Source organism: Lissotriton helveticus, chromosome 8 (genome assembly GCF_964261635.1).
Source record: "Lissotriton helveticus chromosome 8, aLisHel1.1, whole genome shotgun sequence".
In the NCBI taxonomy this organism is placed as follows: domain Eukaryota; kingdom Metazoa; phylum Chordata; class Amphibia; order Caudata; family Salamandridae; genus Lissotriton; species Lissotriton helveticus.
Window position 1 is genome coordinate 389,117,549 of NC_136069.1, and position 27,104 is coordinate 389,144,652.

The following is a 27,104-nucleotide window of genomic DNA, read 5'->3' on the forward strand; positions in this document are numbered from 1 at the left end:
TGTACTCACCATGGTCCCCTTTCAATCAATATCCTTGTTTTGGTATTTTATATTGTACTGCTTAGTTTTGTATTGTACTGCTTAGTTTTGTATTGTACTGAGGCGCTACCTACAGCCCTCTGTGCCCCCCAGCTCCCCGCCGCTTCTCCCCCACGGCCCTCCCCTTTCCCTTCCGATTCCCCTGCCCTCGCCCATTGAATGCCCCGCTCCCGCCTACCAGCGGCTCCTCCCTCCCACTTGGCCTCATATGGAGACCGCATGGCAAGGGTAAGTGTGACCTGACCCCAGGTCATCCCCCCGCCGCACGGCTCCCCGTGTCTGACCGAGTGTCAGCCCTTGCTCTGCCGCTACAACCGCGCTTTCTTTCCCCACTGTACTCGCCGTGGTCCCCTTTCAATCTGTATCCTTGTTTTGGTATTTTGTATTGTACTGCTTAGTTATGTATTGTACTGCTTAGTTTTATATTGTACTGAGGCGCTACCTACAGCCCTCTGCGCCCCCCCGCTCCCCGCTTCCCGCAGCTGCTCCCCAGCGGCCCCGCCCCCTTTCCCTTCCGATTCTTCTGCTCTCGCCCATTGGCCGCCCCGCTCCCGCCTCCCAGCTGCTCCTCCCTCCCACTTGGCCTCATATGGAGACGGCACGGCAGCCGAACGGCGGCCGCACAGCGGCCGCGCCGATGGCGCGTCAAAGGCAAGCCCGTCTGCACCTGAACCGCGCCCAAGGCCAGAACCCCTGGTCCAAACCGCTGCCAGGACACCCGACTGAGGTACGACACCGCCACCCTCACCGCACTCTACACAGGACGACCCGCCGCCTGCCACCGAGCCACCCCAAATCGCACCCACGGACCCTTCTCCTGTCAAGCATGCAAATTCACCTGCCTCCGAACCTGCACCCGAACACAGCAACAACAACAACAACCACCTCAAGTGCATCCTCCTCAACACCCGCTCCGTCCACAAACACGCCATCGAACTCTGGGAACTCCTTGATACAACAGCACCAGACGTGGCCTTCCTCACGGAAACCTGGATGAACGCCTCCTCTGCCCCCGACATCGCCATAGCCATCCCGGACGGCTACAAAATCACCCGGAAGGACCGCACCAACAAAACGGGAGGAGGAATCGCCATCATCTACAGAAACACCATCAATGTCACGACCAACGCCGAATACTCACTCACCGCCGCCGAACACCTACACTTCCAGATCCACACCGACCCCCAGACCGCCTCAGAGGAACGCTCATCTACAGACTCCCGGGCCCACGAACACAATTCAGCGACACCATCGCCGACTTCATCAGCCCGCACGCCCTAGCCTCACCAGAGTACATCCTCCTAGGAGACCTGAACTTCCACCTGGAGGAAAACAACGACAACAACACCACCACCCTGCTCAACAACCTCGCCAACCTCGGACTCAAGCAACTGGTGGACACGCCCAACCACCTTGCTGGCCACACGCTCAACCCCCATCTTCTCCACTAGCAACCACGTCTCCTTCAGCCACTCCGTCAGACTACACTGGACCGACCACAGCTGCATCCACTTCACCTTCAAAAAGACCTCATCCCTCCAAAACACGCTACAGATTCCCCGCAGATGCTGGAGCAAAGTCACCACAGACTAGCTGACCACATCACTGAGCCAGAACCCACCTGTCAACACCCCTGACACCAACGACGCAGCGGACAATCTCGCACAGTGGATCACCAACAGCGCCGACGACCTCGCCCCACTGAAGAAGCACCCAGGCCAGACCAGCAACAGAAAAGCCCCATGGATCACAGACTCCCTCAAAATCACAAAGAGAGCATGCCGAACCCTCGAAAAAGCTTGGCGCCACAAACGGACATCAGAAAACATGACAGCCCTCAAGACCGCCACCCACGAATACCACCAGATGATCTGCACCACCAAAAGGACATCGTTCAAAGAGCGGCTGGACAAAAACTAACACAACAGCAAGAAACTCTTCAACATCTTCAAAGAGCTCTCCAACCCCAGCACCAGCAACAACGACATCACTCCATCGCAAGACCTATGCAACTCCCTCGCCGCGTTCTTCCACCGCAAGATCGCATATATACATGACAGCTTCGGCCCCCATCAGCACTGAAGACACCACCCGCATGAACACCATCCACTCCGGCTCCCCTTCCGACCCATGCCCTCATCATATCTTCAACAAAGCAGACACCATCATTGCACCCCACCTCCGGAACGTCATTAACAGCTCCCTCACGTCAGCCACCTTCCCTGGAAGCTGGAAACACGCAGAAATCAACGCCCTTCTGAAGAAACCAACAGCAGACCCCAGAGACCTCAAGAACTTCCGCCCCATCTCTCTCCTCCCCTTCCCGGCTAAAGTCATCGAGAAGACTGTCAACAAACAACTGACTGCATTCCTCGAAGAAAGCAACTCGCTCGACCTATCCCAGTCTGGCTTTCGAGCCAACCACAGCACTGAGACCGCCCTCATCTCAGTCACGATGACATCAGGTCCCTGATGGACAACGGAGAGACAGCCGCTCTCATCCTCCTCGACCTCTCCGCAGCCTTCGATACCGTCTGCCACCGAACCCTAATAACCCGACTCCACAACACTGGGATCCAAGGAAAGGCCCTGGACTGGATCACATTTTTCCTCTCCGACAGAACCCAGAGAGTACGCCTCCCTCCCTTCTGCTCCGAGGCCACCAAGATCATCTGCGGCGTACCCCAGGGCTCGTCACTCAGCCCAACCCTCTTCAATATCTACATGAGCCCCCTCGCCACCATCGCTTGCAAACACAACATCAACATCATCTCCTGCGCCGGTGACACCCAGCTGATACTCTCCCTCACCAAAGACCCTCTCACCGCCAAAGCCAACTTCCGGGACGGAATGAAAGATGTCGCAGAATGGATGAAACACAGCCGTCTGAAACTCAACTCGGACAAGACGGAGGTCTTCATCCTCGGACAATACCCATCCGCCTGGGACGACTCCGGTGGCCCACGACGCTGGGCACCGCACCGACACCCACGGACCACGCACGCAATCTGGGATTCATCCTGGACTCCTCCCTCACGATGACCAAGCAAGTCAACGCAGTCTGATCCTCATGTTTTAACACCCTACGCATGCTCCGAAAGATCTTCCGGTGGACCCCTACCGAAACCAGAAAAACGGTCACCCAGGCCCTCTTCGCTAGCCGACTGGACTACGGGAACGCCCTATACGCAGGAACCACAGCAAACTCCAGAAACGCCTCCAGCACATACAGAATGCCTCCGCACGACTCATCCTCAACGTCCATCGCCACAGCCACATATCTGCCCATCTGAGAGACCTGCATTGGCTCCCCGTCAGCAAGAGGATCACGTTCAGGCTCCTCACCCATGCACACAAAGCACTCCATGACATGGGCCCCAAATACCTCAACAACCGACTCTCGTTCTACACACCCACCCGCCACCTCTGCTCCACCAACCTCGCACTCGCCACCATCCCATGGATTCGCAGAACCACCACCGGTAGAAGATCGTTCTCCTACCTGGCAGCGAAGACATGGAACTCCCTCCCCACACACCTACGACTGACCCAGGACAATCTCACCTTCAGGAAACACCTCAAGACCTGGTTATTCGAGCAGTAGTGGCTACCCCCCCTCCCTTCAGCGCCTTGAGACCTTCACGGGTGAGTAGCATGCTCTACAAATGTCTGATTGATTGATTCAGTTTGAATCCTTACATCTTGATTTTATGGACTTGACATCCGCTTTTGATAGGGTCAACTGAACGAAACTCTGGGCCTTGCTCAGTGTGATGGGTGTAGATTCCAGTAAAGTTGGTCTTTTAGCAGATCTCCACTCATCAACTTCAGCCTCAGTGTGCTTTGCTCAAGGTGCTATGTGAACTCAATCATTTGTGATGAGTTGTGGGGTTCAGCAGGGATGCTTACTTGCCCCTTTTGTATTCAACTTTTATGTGAATGGGTTGGAATCTACACTTTTATCAATTTTGGCTGATTGTCCTGACATTGATGACAGATCTCTCCCTGTCCTATTATATGCAGATGATGCGGTCTGGATGGCTTGGACTGCTCAGTGGTTGGATCAGTTGCTGGCCAAGTATGTGTCTTTTATGGGCCTCCTGGACATGTGAGTTAATTTTTCAAAATCCTACAAATTGGTAGTGGGCCCCAAACCTACAAGGGGTAAGATCTTAAAGGTATCTAATGTTTCCCTAAGCAAAGTTAAGGCCTTTTCCTACTTGGGTGCTTTATTTGATGCTAAGAATTGTTGGAACGAAAATGATTAGAGTCAGTTAAAACAATGGGGGCGATTTTTTGTTTTGCACATCGGTTCGGGTTTAGGGTCCCAAGGGATCTTCTTAAAATATTTCAGACCAAGTGTATTGCACAGCTGCTGTATGGGGCTATGTCAAATTGGACCAGATTCAAATGGAGACTTTTTTTCGTAAGCTAATTCAGGTCACCCACTCAACCCCAGAATTTTCTGAACATTAGGAATTAGGACTTGACTATGTTTCAGATCTGATATCTCTAAGCCCGCTTAAGTGTTGGATTAAGATCTGGAGCAGGGCGGAGCTGAATTTAAGTTGTTTGATTCTTCAGGACTGTTTGATGTTGGACTGGGCTTCCAGTATATCTTGGATTGTTTTTATTAAAACAGCCCTATTTTCTATAGGTAGGCCAGATATTTACCCGCCCTACCTCACTCTCTGCCCAGGAGCTGGGGAGTGTCTAAAAGGTTGTTTTTGGTACGCTCCCATTTTGAGAGAGAAAGTTTAGAACTCCAGAAGCCTTCGGTTAGGGGTCAGGTGTTTTTAAAAACTGTGCAGTGATTGGAACCATATTTGGGTTTAGTTCGCTCACAGATTGATAGGTTCTTACTGACGAGGTTCAGGTTTAATCAATTGTATCACATACTCGTGTTCCCATGTGGGTGGGTCTGGGCTGAGAAAAGGGCATCCCGTGGCTGCAACGGTCTGTCTTTGCAGGATATGCTCCATTTTGTAATGTCTTGCCCTTACTTCAGCTGGCAAAGGAACCGTTTTTTTAATGCCCTTGCTGAAATTAATTTTAAACAAGTTAGGCCTGCCCTGACGTACCTACTGATACTTTCCAATGACTGGGTGATTCTTACAATTGTATCTTTTTTACAAGCTGTTTGGGTGTCCAAGAAGTTGAGACCATATTAATCATCTTAATGGTCATGTTTTTATGAGCACTTTTATTCTCTGTTTCTTACTTTTTATTTTTCTGTTGCTTCTGATTACCAACTAAAGATGTATTGAATCAAATAAAGAAAGCATATGTCCGAACGAATTATCATTGAAGCTTTAGCCTTTGTTTCCCAGACCAACCATTTGCTAGAGTAATCTGTTAAAACTGCAGATCTTTGTGGAATGAAATGAACTGCTGCATCGAATGAAGGCAGTCTTTTATCCTGCCACTCGTACTGATTAAAGGGCTATTGGTCTTGATGACTTAAGAGTGAAAAACGGATGTTTATCTGGCAATTGGCCTATATCTTTTAGACGTAGCAGATGCATTCTACATTGTCTGCCCTATGATCTTGCTCAAGCCATTGTGAATGGTATCCACTGCAATATTTTGGATTTGAGGCCTCCCTTTTTAAAGAATTAATCTCTGTCTGACTTTATACCCTCTTTTGATTCAGCATTGGGAGCAGTGCATTGGGGAATTTCCCATGGCTCTGAGCTTTCACTACTGCTGTTTATTCTTTCTTGGAAACCTTTAATTGTCAAATGGCATCCTTGAAAAATTAATTTGTGATGTATGTGGATGTTACCTAGAATGTTCAGCATACATTATGGAAAGCGGTACAAAAGGGGGTGGTGATGGACGGAGCATCTGAATCAATCAAACACTCACACCCAGTCAAAAGATCTGGGTTTAATCCATCACCATTCTTTAGCCCACTCTGCCACCCTAGTTCAGACATGGCCATATGCAAATCAGTCTGACCCTGTGCCTCATGGGAACAGTCCAGCCCGAACTGCCAAGCCATGTCTTCCCTGGACCGGAGACAAGCTTCTGAGGACCGGTTTCTGGCATTCCAGCCGTCTTCAGCCCGGCTTATTGAATCCAGTGGCAAAGTGAGCAAGGGACTCACGTCTGAGCATACCCTGCCACACTTATGGCGGCCAAAAGCGGTACAAAAGGGGGTGGTGATGGACGGAGCATCTGAATCAATCAAACACTCACACCCAGTCAAAAGATCTGGGTTTAATCCATCACCGTTCTTTAGCCCACTCTGCCACCCCAGTTCAGACATGGCTATATGCAAATCAGTCTGACCCTGTGCCTCATGGGAACAGTCCAGCCCGAACTGCCAAGCCATGTCTTCCCTGGACTGGAAACAAGCTTCCGAGGACCGGTTTCTGGCATTCCAGCCGTCTTCAGCCCGGCTTGCTTGAATCCAGTGGCAAAGTGAGCAAGGGACTCACGTCTGAGCATACCCTGCCACACTTATGGCGGCCAAAAGCGGTACAAAAGGGGGTGGTGATGGACGGAGCATCTGAATCAATCAAACACTCACACCCAGTCAAAAGATCTGGGTTTAATCCATCACCGTTCTTTAGCCCACTCTGCCACCCCAGTTCAGACATGGCCATGTCTGACCTGGGGTGGTGTGGAGTGCAAAAAAACGATGGATTTAGGCCCAGATCTCTGTACTGGGGTGAATGTATGACATTGTTCTGCATTCTGTCCATCAATTGTTGTTTTTGCATTTGTCACCCCGAGTGGGATGGGTATGCTCAGACATGAGTCCCATGATCTTCACACCACTGGAGTCAAGCTATCCAGGCTGATGACGGCTGATAGCCAGAAACCGGTCCTTGGATGCTTGATTCCGGTCCAGGAAAGACATGGCTTGGCAGTTCGGGCTGGACTGTTCCCATGAGGCACAGGGTCAAGGCTGATTTGCATATGGCCATGTCTGACCTGGGGTGGTGTGGAGTGCAAAAAAAACGATGGATTTAGGCCCAGATCTCTGTACTGGGGTGAATTAATGACATTGTTCTGCATTCTGTCCATCAATTGTTGTTTTTCATTATGGAAAGAGCATCTACACAGGCCTTTAAAATGGCTAAATGGTTGCTAAACTCATTCTAAACTTCAGAATGCTCTACCACATTTGACTCTACCTGGATCCCTGCACTGCTACCCACTTTAAGAAATGGCCCAAATTTAAAGTCCTGACAGTTGCCAGCACTGACCTTTATTGTAATGGATATATATATACTGCATGTACTATGTGCACCATTTGGCAGGCCCTTTTCAAATTGTTGTATTCTTGCCTGCCTCATGTGGAAATGGATCAGTTTGCTACCAAACTTCTACAATCATTTCCTGACGACTGGAAACACGCTGAGATCAACCCACTCCCAAAGAAACCCTCAGCGGACCCCAACGACCTCAAAAACTACAGACCCATCTCCCTGCTCCCATTCCCACCGAAAGTCATCGAGAAAGCCATCAACAGCCAACTCGCCACATTCATCGAGTAGCACAACATCCTCGTCTCCTCTCAATCCGGTTTCAGAAAAATCAACAGTACAGAAACCGCCCTCCCCGCCTCAACAGACGACATCCGTACCTTACTGGACAAAGTAGAAACAGCAGCCCTCATCCTCCGCTACCTCTCAGCAGCGTTCAACACAGTCTCTCACCGCACCCTAATACGCAGACTCCACAACGCAGGGAACAAAGACCAGGACCTCGACTGGATCCGCTCCTTCATCTCTGGCAGAATGCAGCAGATCAGACTTCCCCCTTTCCTCTTGGACCCTACACCTACCACCTGCGGAGTCCCCCAGGGGTCCTCCCTCAGCCCTACGCTCTTCAACGTCTACATGGCTTCACTCGCCCCATCGTCAAACTTAACATTGTGTCATATGCAGACGACACCCAACTCATCCTCTCCCTGTCCAACGAACCCAACACCGCAAGACACAACTTTCGAGAAGGCATGGAAGCCATCGCCAAATGGATGAAAAACAGCTGCCTACAACTAAACTCCAACAAAACAGAAGTACTCATCATGGGCCCAAACCCCGACTCCTGGAACAACACCTGGTGGCCCCCCGCCCTCGGATGCCCGCCCACCCCCACAGGCCACGCACGCAATCTGGGAATCATCCTGGACTCAGAGCTCAAAATGGACCGCCAGATCAACTCCGTCTCATCCTCCTGCTTCCACACCCTCTGCCTCCTCCGTAAGACCTTCAAATGAATCCCCCTCGAACACAGAAAGACCGTCACTCACTGCCCTGGTCACCAGCAGGCTCGACTACGGCAACACACTCAATGCTGGAAGGAATACCCAAAAACATCACCCGCAAGCTACAGAACATCCAAAACGCCACCGCAAGACTGGTCCTCAACCTGCCAAGACACTGCCACATCTCCCAGCCTCTGCGCACACTACACTGGCTCCCCATCGAAGCTAGAGTCACCTTCAAGATGCTAACCCACGCTCACAAGGCCCTCCACGACACCAGACCAGCATACTTGAACAGCCAACTCAAACTCCACGCACCCCAAAGGACACTACGATCAGCCCAGCTCTCCTATGCCGTGGTCTCCGGCACCAGAAAGCCCAGTTCGGGAGGCCGCTGCTTCTCCTTCCGCGAGGCCAGAGCCTGGAACGACCTTCCACTCCACCTCAGAGAGATAACATCACTCCCCATCTTCGCAAGAAACCTCAAAACTTGCTCTTCAACAGACCCCCTCCTTGGTGGACTGGAACCTGCGACCCTCCCCACCCCCCAGCGCCTTGAGACCTTTACAGGTCAGTAGTCGCACTTAACAAACACCTGATTGATTGATTGATTGATTGATTGTGGAATCAGTTTTCCCAAAATATTTGACTACTTTTATATAATTTACAGTTCCAAAAGACCATTGAGACAAGTCTCCTCCAGTTATAGGGGTTTGTAAAGAACTCTTCCATTTACTGCTCAATGATTCCATGAATAGAACAAAGAGTCCAAGGCAAGGTGTAAGAGTGACACAAAATAAGATATTCATATGTCAGCTTAAGGATGTCAGAAAGACCTTTATAATAATTCCTCTGTAACATTTTGTGTAATGTATGTAGACTGGGACCTGTTTTCTTCAAACAGCTTTGCCTTGCATTCTGTCAATGCAAGCTGACTCTTGGGCCACTACTCTGAGTCACTTTGGGATACAGTGGCCCACGTCTTGTCTGCTGTACCTGAATATCTTTGAGCACTTCTTATTCAAGTAATCTATGTTAGTCATGATGCTGTGAAACTGAGGATTCGTTGTGGGCTGGAAACGACAGACTGCCTAGGTAGAGCATACAACACCTACGTGGCACTCAGAAGCCACATATAGATGAGGTCTACAGGTTTCTCTGGGTATGTCCAGTCATCGTTGATGGACATGCCCTCTTTGGTGAAAAACCGATCCAATCATGAACAGTTCAGAGATAGCAGGGCCTGTGGTCAATCTTGCCCTACCTTGACAATTGACTGTTGAAGGCCGGCTTGCCTCAGGTCGTCCTCAACCAACGCCAGATGACGTCGACCTCCTAACATCGTTTAAGATCAATATCAGCTCGCCAAAGTTAAACCTGAATTCTTCAAAGATACTCCAGTTTACCAAGTCATTCTAGACATGGCACAGTTTTATGTCTTTCCCCTGGAGTTCAGTCCAGGACAATTGGGCTATGGTCCTGATCTTTTAGCCTCTACCCTGGATCACAGTAAGGATGACTCAGCGGTTACTAGGATGACTGGCGTCCTTTATCCTGCAGGTCAACACCAGGAGGATCCTTCCTAATTTTCAGAGATTTCAGATGAGATAGCAACAACAAAAAACTGCAATGGTACCTGCTGGACTGTAATTGGGCCAGTGGCAGATGCCCAATCGGAATGTGCATGCGCAGGCTCCCACGCATGCGCAGTTTCAAAGAAGGAGCTGCGATGGGGAAGTTTGCAGGTCAATAAGGTAAGTTTTATTTAACTTTATTTGTAGCCTGTAAATCTACTTTAATAAGGCGGGCGGGCGGGCGGCCAACTTCTGTTCCACCCAAGAATGTATGATACTTTGCCCTGTTTTCCGCCTTCTTTGCGGAAGGTGCAAATTATCGCACATTCCGTGGGCGGAACGGAAATGTCCGCCCACCCTTAATTATTGAGCATCAGACAGTCAGTATAAGTACCTGGGTTCAGAGGTTAGGCAAACATTTGTGTGCCCTTTTTGGAGACCTCAGGATATTTAAAGACAATGATTTCATTACAAGACCGGAGGCTACCATTATGCATATTTCTTTTAATCCAACTCCAAGCAGCCACTCAGAAGCAATACATCACAAAGTGAAAGATCTAGAATAGAATCTTCAGGTTCTACAATAGTGATACCTCTAGATTGATCTGCCTCTTTTAAATTCGGCTCCAGGCAGATAAGTACGCTTTACATTACTTAATTATTGCTCTAGTTTTTCATCATAATGACTGCCCTACGTTGGTTTCTCCTCTCATAAGCTGTCCTATGCTGTTTTTCCTCATACAGTATCCTACCTATTCTACTTTACTGCCTTTTCAGCAACCATTTCTAACATTCTGCCTACTTTCCAATTAATGAAGACTGTTTTTTCCACCTAACCCCCCCATAGCCAACTTAGTTGGCACACTTTTTTTTGTCAAATCTGTTTATTGGCATTTATGTTAGTTAGGCATTACAGCTAGTGCAACATTTCAAACTTTACATTGTTTTTGTAGTTATGCTAAATGTGCAGTGCATGTACAGGATAAAATGCCACTTAGCGTTGCAACGTTACGCATGAACAATACAAAGAACAGGGTAGTCGCCTAAGCACATCTGTTTTGTAAGGGAACCTGTGCCTCCCAGCCCTGTGTACAGAAGTGATTTTTATAGAACAACTGTAAAAAGTCTGTTGTAACAAAGCAGAACCAGCAAACTGCGGCCTATTCGCAAATATACACCACATTCCGATTCCCCCCTGTCCCGTCTCCCCCCATTGACCCTCCCCCTGCACCCTTCTCCCGAGCACGCATATCTCCAACCTCCGTGGCACCTATGCTACAGTATTTCATTTGTGTACCAACCTAGGTGTCTGGTGTACCGCCCGCCTCACCCCCCCCTGTTGCCTAGTGTGTATGTCTAATCCCTCGCTACCTCCCTGCCTATAACACTTCCCGCTGTTTGTAGGGCGTTAAGCATGCGCTCCCAGTATTCTGCCATAGGCTCCCTTCGGAGCCCTATTGTTTCCTCCCGTCTTATGGCGGTCCCTTCCGCCCGGGCCCACGCCTGAAGGGACAGAATCCATGCCCGCACGCTAGGCGGGTCACTCGCCTTCCACCTCTTAGTGACGAGGCGCGCTGCCACTATCATCCCCAGGTCTAGGAAGCGGGACGCTACCTTGTCCTTGGGCGTGCGTTTAAAATGGTGCAGGAGGTACTCTGGCCAGTTGCAAGGGATGACGCGGCCGGTGCACTGTGTAAGTAGCTCGCTGATGCCTCCCCAGTAAGCGCTTAATCTTGGGCAATGCCACAGTGTATGGAGAAGATCTGCATTCACCTCGCCGCATCTGGGACAGGATGCGTCGGTCCTGTGAAAGTATTTATTTATTAAGTCAGGAGTGAGGTAGGCCCTGTCTACTATGTAGACTTGAATTTGGCGGAAGCGCATATTTCTGGGGATTCACACCGGGCTTTTAAGGAATCTCTCCCACTCATTATCTTCTAGTGCTCGCCATAGGTCCCGCTCCCATTTGCAGCGTAATGGGGCCAAGTCCAGCTCCGTGTGCGCCCTCAGGGATGCAGCAAACCACTTAGTTAGGTGCCTGCCCCTACCCATGACATGGAGATATTGTACGGCCAGGTGTTGTTGGGGTTCTGATGTAACGTCTCCCCACCCAGCCATCATATGCGCTATGAGGGAGCGATGCATCAGGAACCACCTGGGGGGAGTCCATCTTCGGCGACCAACATCTCATATTGTAGCAGTATTCCGTCCCTATATAGATTGCCCAGGGTCTGGACGTCCGCATCATGCCATTGCTTCAACATGTGGCTTGTGAGAACCCCCCCGCCTCCTGGCGAGCCCTCCAGCGGCACCGCCGGTGCGTAGGAGAGCACTTTTTTCGTGAGTGACAATGCTCTGCGGAAGCATTTAAATGCCACCACCAATAGCAACGGGACAGGGTGCACCGGTGTCGCCAGCGGATAGAAAAGCGCAGTGACCCTCTCTAAGGAGTAGGGTGGCTCGTTCGTGGCAGTGTCCTCTCTCCCCCTATCCGCTAATCAGCGGGCGATCCATTGGAGCTGCACCGCCAGATAGTAATGCTCAAAGCAGGGAGCGGCCAATCCGCTCCTGTCTGCGGGTAGGAACAGTTTGCCAAGTGACAGCCGGTGCCGGGACTCTCCTCAGATAAAGTCGCGCAGGACCTTATTAAGCATGGAAAAGAAGGATGCAGGAATATATATGGGCAAGTTAGTAAAATCGTATAGGAGCATGACCATTTTAGCGAGAGCCACTCTCCCCGTGGGCGTCAGGGGGAGGGTGGACCAGAAGCCAATCTGGGACTTGAGCGCTACCACCGCCCATCCTAGGTTTCCGTCGAAGAGGTCAGCCGTCTGACGGTAGATCTGGACCCCCAGATACTTGAACGTGTCTGCTCTCCATTGGACTCTCGTGCCATGGAGGTGGTATTCTGGCTCTCCCACCTCATTGCTGAATGCGTAGAGGCAGGACTTGCCTGCGTTGACCCGAAGGCCCGATAGGCCAGCGAAGCTGCTCAGCAGCTAGGCTAGCGGCTCCAGAATGCGGCCCACATCCCTGACGAACACCAACAGATCATCAGCATATAGCGACACTTGGTGGGTGGCGTCGCCCAGGGTCCGCCTCATGGCCTCTGCCAGGGGCTCCATGGCCAGCGCGAAGAGTAACGGAGACAGGGGGCACACCTGTCGGGTGCCCCTGCCCACCGCCACTGCCTCCAAGACGTACGATCCCAGCCGCACATGGACCACAGGATCCCGGTATAGGGTCTACCATTTGCAGGAAATTTACGTCCAGCCCGTATTTCACCAGTACCGATGACAAATATCCCCACTCCAGGCTATCAAATGCCTTTTCTAGATCTAGCACCAGGCACCCTGCCCTGGGCCAGTCCCTCGTCGCCTCCGCCGCTACCCTAATATCTCCTGAGGTTCAGGGATGTGGACCGCATTGGCACAAACCCATTTTGATCCGGGTGAACTAGGTGGGAGACCGACGGCGCCAGGCGTTCCGCAAGGATCTTGGCAAAGATTTTGTAGTCGGTATTTACCATGGCCAGCGGACGGTAGGAGCTCAAGGCCGTGGGGTCTCTATCAGGCTTGGGTAGGGATACTAGAAATGCCTCTCGCAGGGACGGTGGGAATAGACCCGCGTCTATTGCTGCATTGTATAGCTGAAGGAGCCGGGGCGCTAGTGTTTCCCTGTTTGCCTTGTAGCACGCGGCTGGCAAGCCATCAGGCCCTGGGGATTTCCCGGTCGCCAGTGCCTGAATCGCATCTCCCACCTCTTCTAGAGTAAGCGGGCCACCGAGCAAAGCCTTCTGTTCCTCAGTGACTGCGGGTAGTTCAAATGAATCCAGGAACTCCGTTAGGATATGTCTAGGGCCAGTACCTCAGGCTTTATAAAGTTCCCGGTTGTGGTCAGTTAGTGCCCGGTGAATTTCACGTTGTGTATTCGCCATGGCCCCTCCTCCAGTGCAAAGGGCACCGATCGGAGCGCCATGTCCCGTCTTTTGTGTCAGCCAGGCCAATAGGCGGCCAACTCTGTCCGCCTTAGCTTGCCTCCTGACCGTGTGCGCCGCGTAATTATGGCATCTCAATTTTTCAATTAGCTCCGCATGCTCGCCTCGGAGGGTATCGAGCCTGGTCGAGTGCTTACCAGTCCCCTCGCCTTCCCTTTCGTATTGCATGAGCTCAGACTCTAGGCGGGCCAGGGAAGCCGACACTGTGGCACGGATGTTCCACGTGGCGCCAATACAATGCCCGCGGATAGTCGCTCTGTGCGCATCCCATTCCACCCCGGGGTTGCTCGCTGTCTCTGCGTTCACTTCGAAGTATGCTAGGATGGCTGGGCCCAGTGAGGACCTAAACTCAGCGTCTTCCAATGCGGTGGGCTGCAGCTGCCATATGGGTACCGGGGTCCGGTCCGCCTCCCAGCTAAGCTGGAACCACAAGGGGTTGTGGTTTGAGTGTGTCCTACCGAGGTATTCCGACCTAGCCAGGAGCGGGAGCAGGAATTGGGAGCCTATAATGCGGTCCAAACCGACGTGCAAATCATGTACCGGCGAGTAGTATGAGTACACTTTGTCTGTCGGTTGTTGTACACGCCAAAGGTCGTGTATTCCCCAGTGTGCAAGCCAGTCCCGTAGAGCTTGCGCTATCGACGTTGCTGCAGCAGCACGTAGGGGCGGGAATGAGCGGTCTAAGTGAGTGTCAAGAACCATGTTAAAGTCCCCGCCAAGCAACCAAGGGAGACCCATATATGGATGAAGGATCTGATTTAAATTCGCCAGAAAGGAGGGCTGGTCCATATTGGGGGCATATAAGGATCCCAAAAGGACTTCCTGTCCGTTTAGTTTCCCCCTTGCGGGAGAGTATCTCCCTTCCGGGTCTACCTGAGTGTCTTCGCATATAAAAGGGACCCCCGCCCTCACCCAGATCAACGTGCCGCGCGCATGCCCTGAGTATGTTGTACCGTAGACCTGCCCTCTCCAGCCCCTACGGAGTCTGTCTAGCTCTAGCTGGAATATGTGTGTCTCCTGTAGAAGCGCGATCCCCACCTTGTGACGTTGCATGTAGGAGAAAACTGAGTAGCGGCGTGAGGGGGTGTGCATGCCGCGGATGTTCCAGGTCATGATATTGGTGCATGCCAAATGTGTGGTCGTATAGTAGCCCCCCGGGGATCAGGAGGGGGTACTTTGCGGGCCCAGGGTGGAGCCTCCCGAGGGGGGTACACTGTGTGCCGCTTGCGAAAGGCATAAACCAGAATTAACAGTTCAACATGGTGGGCGAGTTCCCAACGGGGCATACGTCCAAACCAGAAAAAAGAAGCCTAGTTCTTAACTATACGTTTACTCAACGCAAAGCGTATGTGATGGAGCACGCAGTCAGCAGTCCAATCAAGGTGCCCCTATGCCTCGGGCCATTGGGTGCCTGAGAAGTGCCTGTGCTGGAGCAGTACGGGTATCGCGCAGGGCCAGTGTGAGCCCCCCAATAGGGGCTATCATGCGTACCGGCCTCTAAATGGCGCCTAACCCTAAGCTGGGAGGCGCGTCTGCAGTGTGTGCGCTATGCATGATCGCAGGGTTGCGCCAGACAGGGAAGCCAGTAACTTGGTCCGTCAGCGCAGTGCAGCAAGCACATAAAGGATACATCAAACAGGGCATTGAATTCCGAGTCCGCCATCTGTCCATCATGTTTCAGCAGCCAGTCACATAAGGAGGGCAGCAGTCTAGGGTGTCACTACGGGTAGTCCAGTGTCTTCCGACATCTCGGTGGATGGTGAGGACGGGCTGCTCACGTCCTGCTCGCTTTGCTGCCGGTAGTCTGAACAGCCGAGTGCATTCGACGCCCCCAGTGTTGCGACCGCCTCCAATACTTCTTGTCTTTCCTGCCGCATCTTCTCTGGCTGGGCGCGACCTGGCCTATGCCCGCCCCCCGCCGAGTTCCCCTCTTACTCTTCCATCTCCTGGAGCACTGCTCTTGCCATCCGCCCTCTCCCGGGTCTGTGGGCCCCGTCTCCGACCTTTGCCCGGTCTCCTCCAGCCAGTCCCAGACTTCTGATGGGGCCTCGAAGAAGCGTGTGCCCTCTTTGGTAACCACCCGCAGGCGGGAGGGGAACAGCTGGGAGTAGGGTAACTCCAGTTCTCGCAGCTGCTTCTTTACTTCCAGGTATGAACCTCTCCTCCTCTGCGCTGTAGCCGTGTAATCTGGGAAGAACATCACTCGGCTATTGCCCACTTTGAGGTCATCCATCTTCCTGGTTTTGCGAAGTACCGCGTCCCGGTCACGGTAGTTCAGGAGTTTGAAGAGAAACGGCCGAGGCCGAGCCCCGGGCCGCTGGGCCTGCGCCGGCACTCTATGCGCTCTCTCCACCACAAAGTGCGAGGACAGCATCCCAGGTGGCATAAGTGTCCGCAGCCATGCCTCCATGTACTGCTCAGGAGTCGTCCCTTCTTCCCCCTCCGGTAGGCCTACCACCCGGACGTTGTTGCTCTGGGAGCGCCCTTCTGCGTCCTCGATCTTCTAGTGCAGTGTTTCCCAAACTTGGGTCCACGGACCGCCAGGGGTCCGTGACACATTCCCAGGGGGTCCGTAGGCAGCAGTTTTAAAAGCACAGCAAAGTTTCTTGTATAATTAGCAGCTTTCGGGCAACAACAAAAGTGTCAAGATAATGCCAGTGATTAGTGTACCTGCTGGGGAGAGAGGAGAGTTTTGTTCAGTGGCTGCTTTGACTTAACTAATGTAGCACAGACGGTTAATGTGCCTACTGCAAAGAACGTTTAACATGCATTTTAAAAAGCAGTATTTTATGTGCGTAGATACGTGCTTACTGCTTTTGTCACAGAGATTCTTTTGTTACTGTGCACTTCAAAAGTGACAATCGTAATCTAGCAGAGGGACCTATAAACTGTCATCAAAGAGCTGCTTGCAAACTGCATGGTACCAGTTAGTAATTTATGTTTTTTCCCAGACAGTCATTATCCTGATGCAAAAAATGATTTGGGTGGAAATACATTTTTAATGTTAAAGTCAGTGCTAGCCACTGTGTTATGTTCTGAATCCTGGGTTTGTGCTTTCCCAGACCAAGCACTCTTTAAAAAATACTTACCAGTATGAATGACATGTGAATACTGCACCTTCTAGTCCCCTTTACCTTATGTAACATTTTCTATATACTGATTTACATGTATGATTCATTGTCTCTATATGTGTGTGTTGTAAAGTGCTCTGACATCTTACAATGGAATGAGAGATGCTATAAAACAAATGAAATACATGTGACAGAGGGGCTATTCCTTCAGTATAAAATGCTAAGGGCCAGTTGTACGACCCGTTTTTATATGCACAAACGTGTTCGTGAACCCGTTTGCGCATGCAAAAACCTATTGGGCCATGTACATAGCCTATTTCGCGATTTGCAATTTTTTTGCGACTCGCTAAATAGGTTTTGCAACTTGCTATTTTGAAGGGGCATTCCCTTCCAAATAGCAAGTCTCAAAACCATGTACAAATGTTTTGCGACCACAATTGCAGTCGCAAAACATTGACCACTGCCTGCCCTTAAAAAATGAAATGAAAACTTTTCATTTTCATTTTTTTTTAATGCATAGAAAACGGGCTGCATTAAAAAAAAAAAATAACTGCTTCATTTAAAAGCAGTCCCAGACATGGTGGTCTGCTGAGCCCAGCAGGCCATCATCCCTGGGAGGGCTGGCATTTCCAATGGGCTCACAAATTGCGAGAGGCTCATTAATATTAATGAGCCTCGCAATTTGCAACCCCATTGGGAATCCCAAACAGTGTTAAACACATTTCATTTAGCAACTCGCAATTTGCCACTCGCAATGGGTCGCCAATTGCGAGGCGCTAAATGAAATGGTCGTACATCTGTCCCCAAAATCCTTAGTACTTTGAGTATTTGTTTTGTGCACGCATGTGTTTTTTTCAAATTACTGTTTTAATATTTGAAATTTACCTCCTACAAATTGCTTGGGGGTCCCCGGCTTCCAGTGGTGACTCAATGGATGTCCTCAGGAGTCAAAGGCAGGATGTTTGGTGGCTGGAGCCTTTGCTGCCTCCCGTCAGGCCCGCTCCAGAAGCAGGGTATAACTCCTGCAGCTTGTAGGCATTGTGGCGGTCCTCGGCGGAGCCCCGTGAAGGTCCCAGTATGCCGCCGCCTCCCGCCCGGGTACAGTGCGCTGCCGTCTCCCGCCCAGGTCCGCTGTGTTCAGGCCAGGCCCCGCTCTCGCTCCTCAACGCTGTTCTGGCAGACCGCCGCTCCCAGGCTCCGGCACGCCGGGGTCCGCCGCCTCCACAGCCGCTACTCTCCCTCTCTCAGGCCCGGTGCTCTGCCTTTCACCCGCATCCACCTTCAGAGGCTGCCTCGGCTCACCGCACTTCGGCCTGGTGGCCTCGGGGTCCAAGGCAGGGTCTGTCGCTGCCAAGCCTGCCCCTCGCCATGCCGAGGGTGGCTCCCGAGGGCGCCGAGGCCGCGGGCGAGTTTCGCGCCTTTGCCGGGTGCTGAGCGGCGCCGGGGTCCGGTCACCTCGCCACCGTCAATTCTGCAGCGATCCAAGCTTCGCCGCGTCCCTGGGGCTCCCTGGCATGCCCTCACACCGGCTCCGCTTTGGGGGGGACAGAAAACGGCACTTCAGGAGGAGAAATGAAGGATATTAGGGGACCTGAGGATGGAGCTTTATCGAGTTGCGTCCGCCAGTTTGGCTGGCTGGCCACGCCCCCCTTAGTTCGCACACTTAGTGTCACCCTTCGGTCAACGTGTACAACATACGGGCCGCTCCCCATTCGTTCCACACATTCCTCTGCTTCACACGGCTCTTAGTTGGGTCAGTGTGCTATGTGCTTCGTTCCCCACGCTTCACTCCATCCCGAAAGGCAAGCACTTCACACACTACATATCGGCCCCTCCCTTAGGGCCTTTTACCGGGCGTTCATCTCCCTTGCTTGCTTGCGGGCAGGCACCTTCCTTTACCACTCAGGAAAGGACCTTGGGGATGGCACCGATGTCTACGCATGACGCAGCCCGTCTCCAGGGATTATTAGATTGGCCTGCCCTCATTTAAATAAAGGGCAAAAATGTTTAAGAAAGGAATACATTAAGGGGAGGCAACACGAAGATCGCGTTTATAATGACCTAATCAGGACATCCCCTGCAACGCGCTGCTTCCATGGCTTCGCGTTGCAATAGATGCCTAGCAACAAACAAGCTGATCGCTAGGGGACATGGAGGAAAACAACGGTTTGGGACTGGAGCAATCAGCTGTTTCTAGACGCATCTCCAGGCTACCAGGTGAGAAAATACTGATTGTTTCGCTCCCTTTTAGCTTTTAAACAACCATCCCTGTGGAATTTAACAATACCATCCCCACCAACTGCCTATTTTCAACCTTGTTTGAATTTCTTTTCCACTTACATATATTTTATGGTACTCTGCCTGCCAATCCTTACACCCTAGCATGTGTGACATTGAATCAGATGAATCTAAGTCTCCTGCCCTGTCTTCTCCCACAAATTTTGACAATGAGCACATCAAAAAGATCATACAACAGGAAATGCGCTCCTGCATGCGCGAAACACTCAGCCAGGTCATGCAAGGGAAGAGATCAATAATTGAAGTACAGGATGATGCTACTGACCCCCAACTAGAGGCGAGCGAGGAATGCACTAAAAAAGGGGGCAAAAGCTCCAGGAAAAATAGTAACATTGAGAGATTAAGCCCCTTGAGCACTGCAGGAGGTCTAACCACCTCAAACTCACTGGGAGGTCTACAAACCTCGTCTTTTAAAGGAGGGCTAAGCACCTCAAATTATAAGGGAGGCCTACCCACCTAAAAAGTATCTGGTGTCATAATAAGCACAAACTATCAGAGTGTCTTAAGCAGCACATAATATCTAAGTGCTCACTCTCATCCCCCAAAGTTTGATTCCGACCCACAAGGAAACCTTAACACCATGGATGAGTACATCCTTGACCTTGACCAAGAAGAGCCCAACCGATAGTTTCTCCTTTTTGAGGATGAATTACCCTTTTCCTCTAAAGAGATCATAACCAATCCTCTGGGTGAAGAGATGTTCTCCCCCTACAATATTAAACACCCCAGGAGCACAGAATGGTGGCCCCAAACTCATGTGGCTAAATTTATTTTAAAACATGGATCAGAAATTATCTGGAAAGGGACACAAGTAACCCGGAATGCCCCAGACCAGTGGATCGGGAAAAAGTATTCATCACACCTAATTTGGACCAGAGCTATTTAAATTCTTATTCAAACTAGGCTGAGACCCTAGAAATGGCATGGAAAGTTACCTAAAAGCATGCCAAGATCACATGCTTGATATTCTAGGACCTCTTTGCAGTACATGACTGAAGAGAGCCACATTAACGGCACCCCCCCTTAACCTTGAATTACTAAAAGGATGGAGTCAAAGAAACCTGATCCTTCTGGGGAATGCAAATGCAGGAATTAATGTGGAAAGGAGAAGAGTTGTCCTAACTAAGATTAACCCCAAACTAAGCAACACGGCTGATAAAAAACCCTCAGCTGTCCCCGAGGAACTCCTCTTCAGGGAGGACATGATTAAAAGTCTATGGAAATACGTGGCTACTTTTACTGCATTAGACAAAGCTCAACGTAACATGCACAGAGTATTCAACCATAGCAGTGTTTTTTCCATGGCCGGCAGAAGGGGTTGCCCTGCCGGCTGTCCTTTCCAAAGACCCTTTTATAGACAATTGGGATTTGGATGCTCCTACTAAGCGAACAACCCCTCTTCATTCTACCCCCAGAGTGGAAGACCTTACCGCTCTAGAGGATTCAGATCTCGAGGACAAGGCTCCTCCACTCTCCTAAGTCAGTACAAACTTACCTCCTCCTTCCTTTTCAGGGGAGAAAGTGGGCGGTCGACTGAGATACTTCTTACACAAATGTGAGACTATTACTTAAGATCCTTGAGTTTTACAAACCATTCAAGGCTTCAAAATAGATTTCTTAGAAACACCAACACAACACACCCAAGAAACTTAACCTTAAGAAAAGAACAACACAAAAAATAGTGCAAGAAGAGAATTCCATGGTAGAGAAAGGAGCAACTGTAGAGGTACCTTAGGAATGTATAAATTTCCCAAGCAATTTATTCCTAGTAGAGAAAAAAGACAAAGGTTTGGAGACCTGTCATAAACCTGAGAGAACTGAACAAATCTCTCATTTACAGATGCTTCAAAATGGAGGGTATCCACCTCCTCAGAGACATGCTGCCAGAAAAGGATTGGCTAGTGAAGCTAGACTTAAAAGGTGGCTACTTTATGATTCTGAAGGCCTTAGAAGCTCAACCTTACCTCTAATTCACTTGAAACAGTCTATTGCATCCTTCTTGATGGAAAGAGGAATCCGTCTCATTGTCTACCTCGACGACATTCTTCTTATGTCTCAAAATCTCTCCCAAATTCTGAAAGACCTAAATACCTCAATAAATCTCATAGAGAGCCTATGTTTTATAATAAACAGGTACAAATCTATTAGGTCCCCCTCTGGGTCTCTAGAATGTGTGAGCTTCAGAGTAGCCACTATAAAGTCAATGTTACTCCTCCCTTAGAAGAAGATCACCCAAATTCGAAAAGAGATCCGGCATGTTCTAAAACGAGATCTCCTATCCCTAACAGAATTAGCCAGACTCCTGGGCCTCTTTTCATTCTCTAGCCAAGCCGTTTTCCCAGGGCCTTTACACTATTGGGCCCTTCAAAGGGTAAAGACCAGAGCCCTCCATGCTAGCCTTTGGTACGGAGATCAAATATCCATAGCCCAGGAAGCAAAAACAGAACTGACCTGGAGGCTAGAAATCCTAGATGCTTGGAACGGCAAAGCTATTTTTGGGAACTCTCCAAAATTCATCCTGGAATCTGATGCAAGCCTTCATGGCTGGTCTTCGTGTTTTCAGAACCAGACCACGGGAGGCTTATGGTCCTATACAGAGTTTAAACCACCTACATTTCCTGGAATTAACCGCTGGGCTTTATGCCCTGATGAGTTTCAAACAATCCCTTCAGGACAGATTGGTCATTCTAAAAATGGACAACATGTCAGATGTCGCATACATTAATTGCCTTCGGGGAACACAATCATCAGATCTGTCCAATCCAGCCAAAAAACTATGGATGTTCTGCCAAGAACACAAAATAGCTCTAAAAGCAGAATACCTTTGCGAAAAAACAAGTTTTACGGATTGGAACTCGAAATTCCTTGTAGACCACAGTGACTGAAAACGAGACATGAATGTTCTCAGAACTCTAGATCACTTCTGGGGCCCTCTCGAGGTAGACTTCTTCCCCAGCATGCTGACCTTCCCACTGCCAAATTACTTCAGCTGGATGCCAGACCCAGGTGCTCTGGCAATCAATGCTTTTCTCCAGTCATAAAAATTGATTCGGGGATATGCCTTTCCCCCATTCGCGATGATCCAACGAGTACTCGATAAATTGACAATGTTCGATAATCCTAGTAGCACCCTTTTGGCCGTCCCAACCATGGTTTCCAATCTCCTAGGAAGTGGACTGCGAGATACCCTTTCTACTCCTAGCCTCACAAGGCCTTTTAAGAGACATCGACCCTTGGGAACACCCTCTAGTTCAGATGGGGACTTTAAACGCTCTTGCCTGGAAAGTGTCAGGAGCGTCCACAAAATCTCCAACCTTTAAAGACAGGCTACAATGCTCCTCCAAAAGTCTTGGGCCCCTGGAATACACTATAGGTACAATGGCATCTGGAGAACATGGGTGCGCTGGTGCCTGGAAAGCAACCTGGATTCCGTGGAGGCTCCTATCGTACACGTAGTAAACTTCCTAGTGGAACAATTTGAGAGGGGGTTTACCTACAGATCAATTAATTGCTACAGACCAGCTATTTCAGCACGTCACACTCTAATAAACAGCAAAACTATAGGTAAAAATACCATAATATGCAGAATTATGAAAAGAATTAGACTTAAAAGACCACCTAAATATGAGGCACTCTGGGACGTCAAGCTATTACTTGATCTCTTCTATAGCTGGCCCGAAAATAGGTACCTCAACAAGAAGAAACTCTCCTATGCCTATTCTCCTGCCGTAGAGCATCAGACTTTAGGGCACTGGAAATAGCTAATAGAATGTACAACGCATTTGGCGTCAAATTTGAAATTATTAAAAGAACTAAGACCATGTCAGATACATTCTTCTACCCAAGATTTGATGCATGCAAAAAGCTATGTGTGGTGGATTGTATGAAAGAATACGATTCAAGAATGAGCAAACATTGCTCTGCTGGTGTCAACCAATTACTTGATTCCTTTGTTAAACCCTTCAAACCCATTACTTCAGCTTCTTGTGCAAGATGGGTTAATTTGGCAGTGCAATTAGCTTGTGTAAATCTCAAAAGATTTCAAGCACACTCAATAAGGGGCGCCATGGCCAACTAATACTTTTGGAAACAGGGTAAGCTAGATAACATCCTTAAAGCTGATGATTGGTCTAATTCCAACACCTTTGCTAAACACTATTGTAAACCTATTGAACATGACTTCCAACATGCATAATGGTAGCTTCCGGTCTTGTAATGAAATCGAGATTCTACTAATATTATGACCAGAGAATCTGGATTTCAATAAAGACACGGAGGCTAAAATTATCCCATCGCTTCCCCCCAGAAATGGATAATGAATTTCTATGTACTAATTGGTAATTATTAAACAAGTTTTACTCAATTTTATTTATTTTGTTATTTGGATAGATTGCCCATCAGCCTATATAAAAAATTGACATTTTTGATGACTGAGAATTTATGACAATCATTAAACGTATTGTAACACATTGCTTTCATTTGACAATTCCTTTTTTTCCTAGGGTGTACGAGTTTGGAACACTAACTCTTTCTCTTTTTTCAGATAATTCTGCATAGATGGCTCTCCTATAAGGATACACCTGTAAGATTTTGCTTCTGGAGATTCAAGTCCAACTACTCTTCTCCCAAGCACCTTCACTGCATCCTCCTATACTTCACTTTGTTCCCGTTTGGAACCTATAAGTTTCATAGAAGAAGAAGAGAAGTTTTAATTGTTTGATATCAGAAAATACCTATCTCCTCGCTTTTAAAAAAGGCAGATCAATCTAGATGCATGTCTATTGTCCAACCTGAAGATTCTATTCTAGATATTTCAATTTGTAATGTAGTGGCTGCTTGGAGTGGCGTTAAAATAAATATGCATATTGTTAGCCTACGTGTCTTTAATGAAAACCAGATTCTCTTGTAATAATATTAGGAGAATCGGAATTCTCAAGTAAGTTGTGAAACGTACATCTTTTTAAAACAGTGCTGAACTATACCAGTTTTTCATAATCCTTCCTACAGGCCACTGGGCATTGTAAACCATCCCTTTATAATGTTGAGCAGCCTCCACTTGATACGTCCACCACCGGATGACCATCCATTAGTGGGTGGATGGTTGTGATAGTATTTGCATGAAGGCTCCCCGTTCAAATTAAACTGCTAATTGTTTTTTTTATGCACTACATAGTGCCACTGTTTTTAACCGTTGGCTGCTTCGAACGCTCCGCGCCAGTGCGGAACATTCGAAGAACGGGTGGGGCCTCGTCGGCCAACGAACGTGCGCAGCACTACCGAGGTAGTGCTCGCGACGACCGTTGGCCGATGGCAGCAGCCAACGGGTTAAGGCCTGAGTGTCATGGATGTTGCCATTAATTAGGTTAACCATAATACTTTGCCCCTGCTTTTGTTAGTTACTAATTTTGGTCAGGCTCAACATTCCCAGCTGCAGAATGCCCACAACTGCTTTTACTGAGGCCAGCCTTTGAGATCTGACTATCGAGTATTCCTGTTCTAACAGACACTCATGGTTGGTATCACTATTACGCTCTGCCCATTGGTTGACACCAAGTGAGGAGGAAATATTTCTGAATAGCACTCCACAGAGGAAACTAGGTGGATCAATGTACTAGTTCCTTTTTCCAGCCCATCATGGCGATGACTGGTTACTTGCATGATATCACTCTTGTCGTCCTATGTTGCAATGTTCTGTAATGGGGATGGAATGTCTAAAAGTTTTTGGAACAAGTAATACTAACATTTTGTTTCACACAGATATGATCTATTGTGCTGTTAAACCATAATAGAGATGTTTACTGATTGAGTTTGAATATCTATTTCTGTAATCTAAAACCGTGGTACTAATCTAGCTGTGTCAATGTTTGAAAAATCTTTTGAAAACCTTCAACATCCTAGATTCTGTGAGAGACTGTGTTAGCAAATGTACTGAACAGGAAAGAGTGTCAGCTGTACAAGTTTCAGGAAAATATTTAGCACCTACTCATATGGACCAGGAACAATAATACTTGCCTTGAGGAAGAGAGATTCTTAACAGGTAAAAAAAAAAGGGCTTGGAGTTGTCACAATCTGAATTCTAATATCCTACTGGGTACAGAAAGTGTAATCCAAAGGCTCAAGGAGGAAGCGCTCATCTGGGGGTCATGAGAAAAGTACACATTGTGGCACAATGTTAATTGTAATTACATAAAAGTAAATGCCACCTAAAATCTACTTTCTTTTCCTTCTGCCGCTTATAGATTTTACATACTTGCGGGAACCTCCTCTGGAGAAGACTCATTGGTAGTGGCAAAGGAAGACCTTGTAAGTGATAAATATATCCTCCATTATATTTGTTTGCACTTGAATATCTGCAGAATTTTTGGGAAAGGGAATGCAGTGCTACTTTCATCTTGCATCAATCTTGTGAGAGATAGATGTGGGGGTGCGGGAAGAGGTATGGTAGAAAAGACTGAAATGTATAAAGAAGGGCAGACAAACTGTTTGCACATTTCAGAATTGTGTGTGTGAAATTTTCAACTTGCAAGGGCATTAACTATTCTTACAATATATGATCATGGTTTCTTTTAGCAAGACAACAGGAAGGTTCCCATTAAGTGAATCAAATAGTATTCAACTTTTGAATGGTGCTTTATACAGCTTTTTTTATTTAAAATGATACCTTGAAAAATATGAAAAAAATGCTATTCTGTTTCTTAATCAGGTTATAACATAGAAGATGCAAGAGTATTAAGTGTTGTTCCACCAAATTTATGCAGCAGTTTTTTCAGGTTAACCAGATGATCTCATGGTGACATTTGTTGTAGGACTTAATTTTCATTCAGTATCTCCTCTTTATATCCCTTATGTCTGTACTAACTTTTAAATTATTTTGGTAGGGTGCACTCTGTTTATCTTTATCTCACATTTGGAACAATTCTAGACATTAACAATTCCAAAGAGAAGGACCATTCTAGTTGTTAGGTTTGTTTCTCTAACCACTATGTTTTGGAGAACTGTGAGCAGTTTGCATCACAAAAGGCCAGTGAGGAAACACAAGGCGGCAAGATGGCCGCCGTGAGGCCGTAGGGGACGGTCGCTCTTATCCTCCTCTCCCGAGGAAATTAATGTGACTCTTGCCATTGATATTGCCGAGACATCCATTGAGTGCCCTAGTCTCACTATATCTTTTAGTTCATCACCTCGAGTAAGCCGTTTGTGATTCATCCAAACACTTTAAGACTCTCGACGTGGGAAAATTGAAAATGACAAGCTGAATCGTAGGCATGGTATGGCGGCTTAGGGATGCTGCAAGCGCTTTCCTTCTGGACGGCCCGCAATTCATTCTTTTCACGGAGGCCTACTGTTCCATTAGGTGCTATAAAACATCGGTATTTGGGGTGGAATAGCCTGAGACGGATTGTGGCACCGAAATTTCAGAAGTTAACCAAGGGCCTGGAAGGGTCACGAGAAAAAGAAAAAGAGGACGACCCTGAAGAGGATTCTAGTGACGGCGGTGTTCCAGCAGCTAATCTTAGGGCAAAATCCCGGCTGCGAGTTCAAAATCGTAAGGGGGCCCGCAGAGAGACTGACGAAGAAAAACCAACAAAAACAATAGCAAGTATTCAAAGGGAAAAAGAAAAGGAGATCCTTAAGAAGAAGAAGGGCTTGAGTAAAAAGAACAAAGAGCAACTCAAAGATCAGACAGTGGCTGTGGACAGAGGAAGCCCTGCGGGAAGAGAAGTGATTTTCCGACAACCTACCTTGCTCGAATCCTTCAGTTCAAGACCTGGGAATGCTTCGTTGATGACGAACGAGGTTACAGGGCAGCAGTTGCAGATCCAAGCTCATCTTCAGCCCCTAGCACAGCAGCTGCCGCTCTCCGCGATCCCACCGCTTGAAGTTACAGAGGCCGACACGTCAGA

The 27,104-nt window shown here is 48.7% G+C and overlaps 1 protein-coding gene across 1 annotated transcript in view; it reads left to right on the forward strand.

Moving 5' to 3' along the window:
• Positions 1-27,104, forward strand: part of LOC144771653 (uncharacterized) — a 945,479-nt gene that overhangs the window by 160,913 nt on the left and 757,462 nt on the right. Inside the window, exon 2 of the mRNA XM_078656010.1 lies at positions 25,440-25,503. The gene's annotated coding sequence lies outside the window, so the exon portion shown is untranslated. The remainder of the gene's footprint in view (positions 1-25,439; positions 25,504-27,104) is intronic.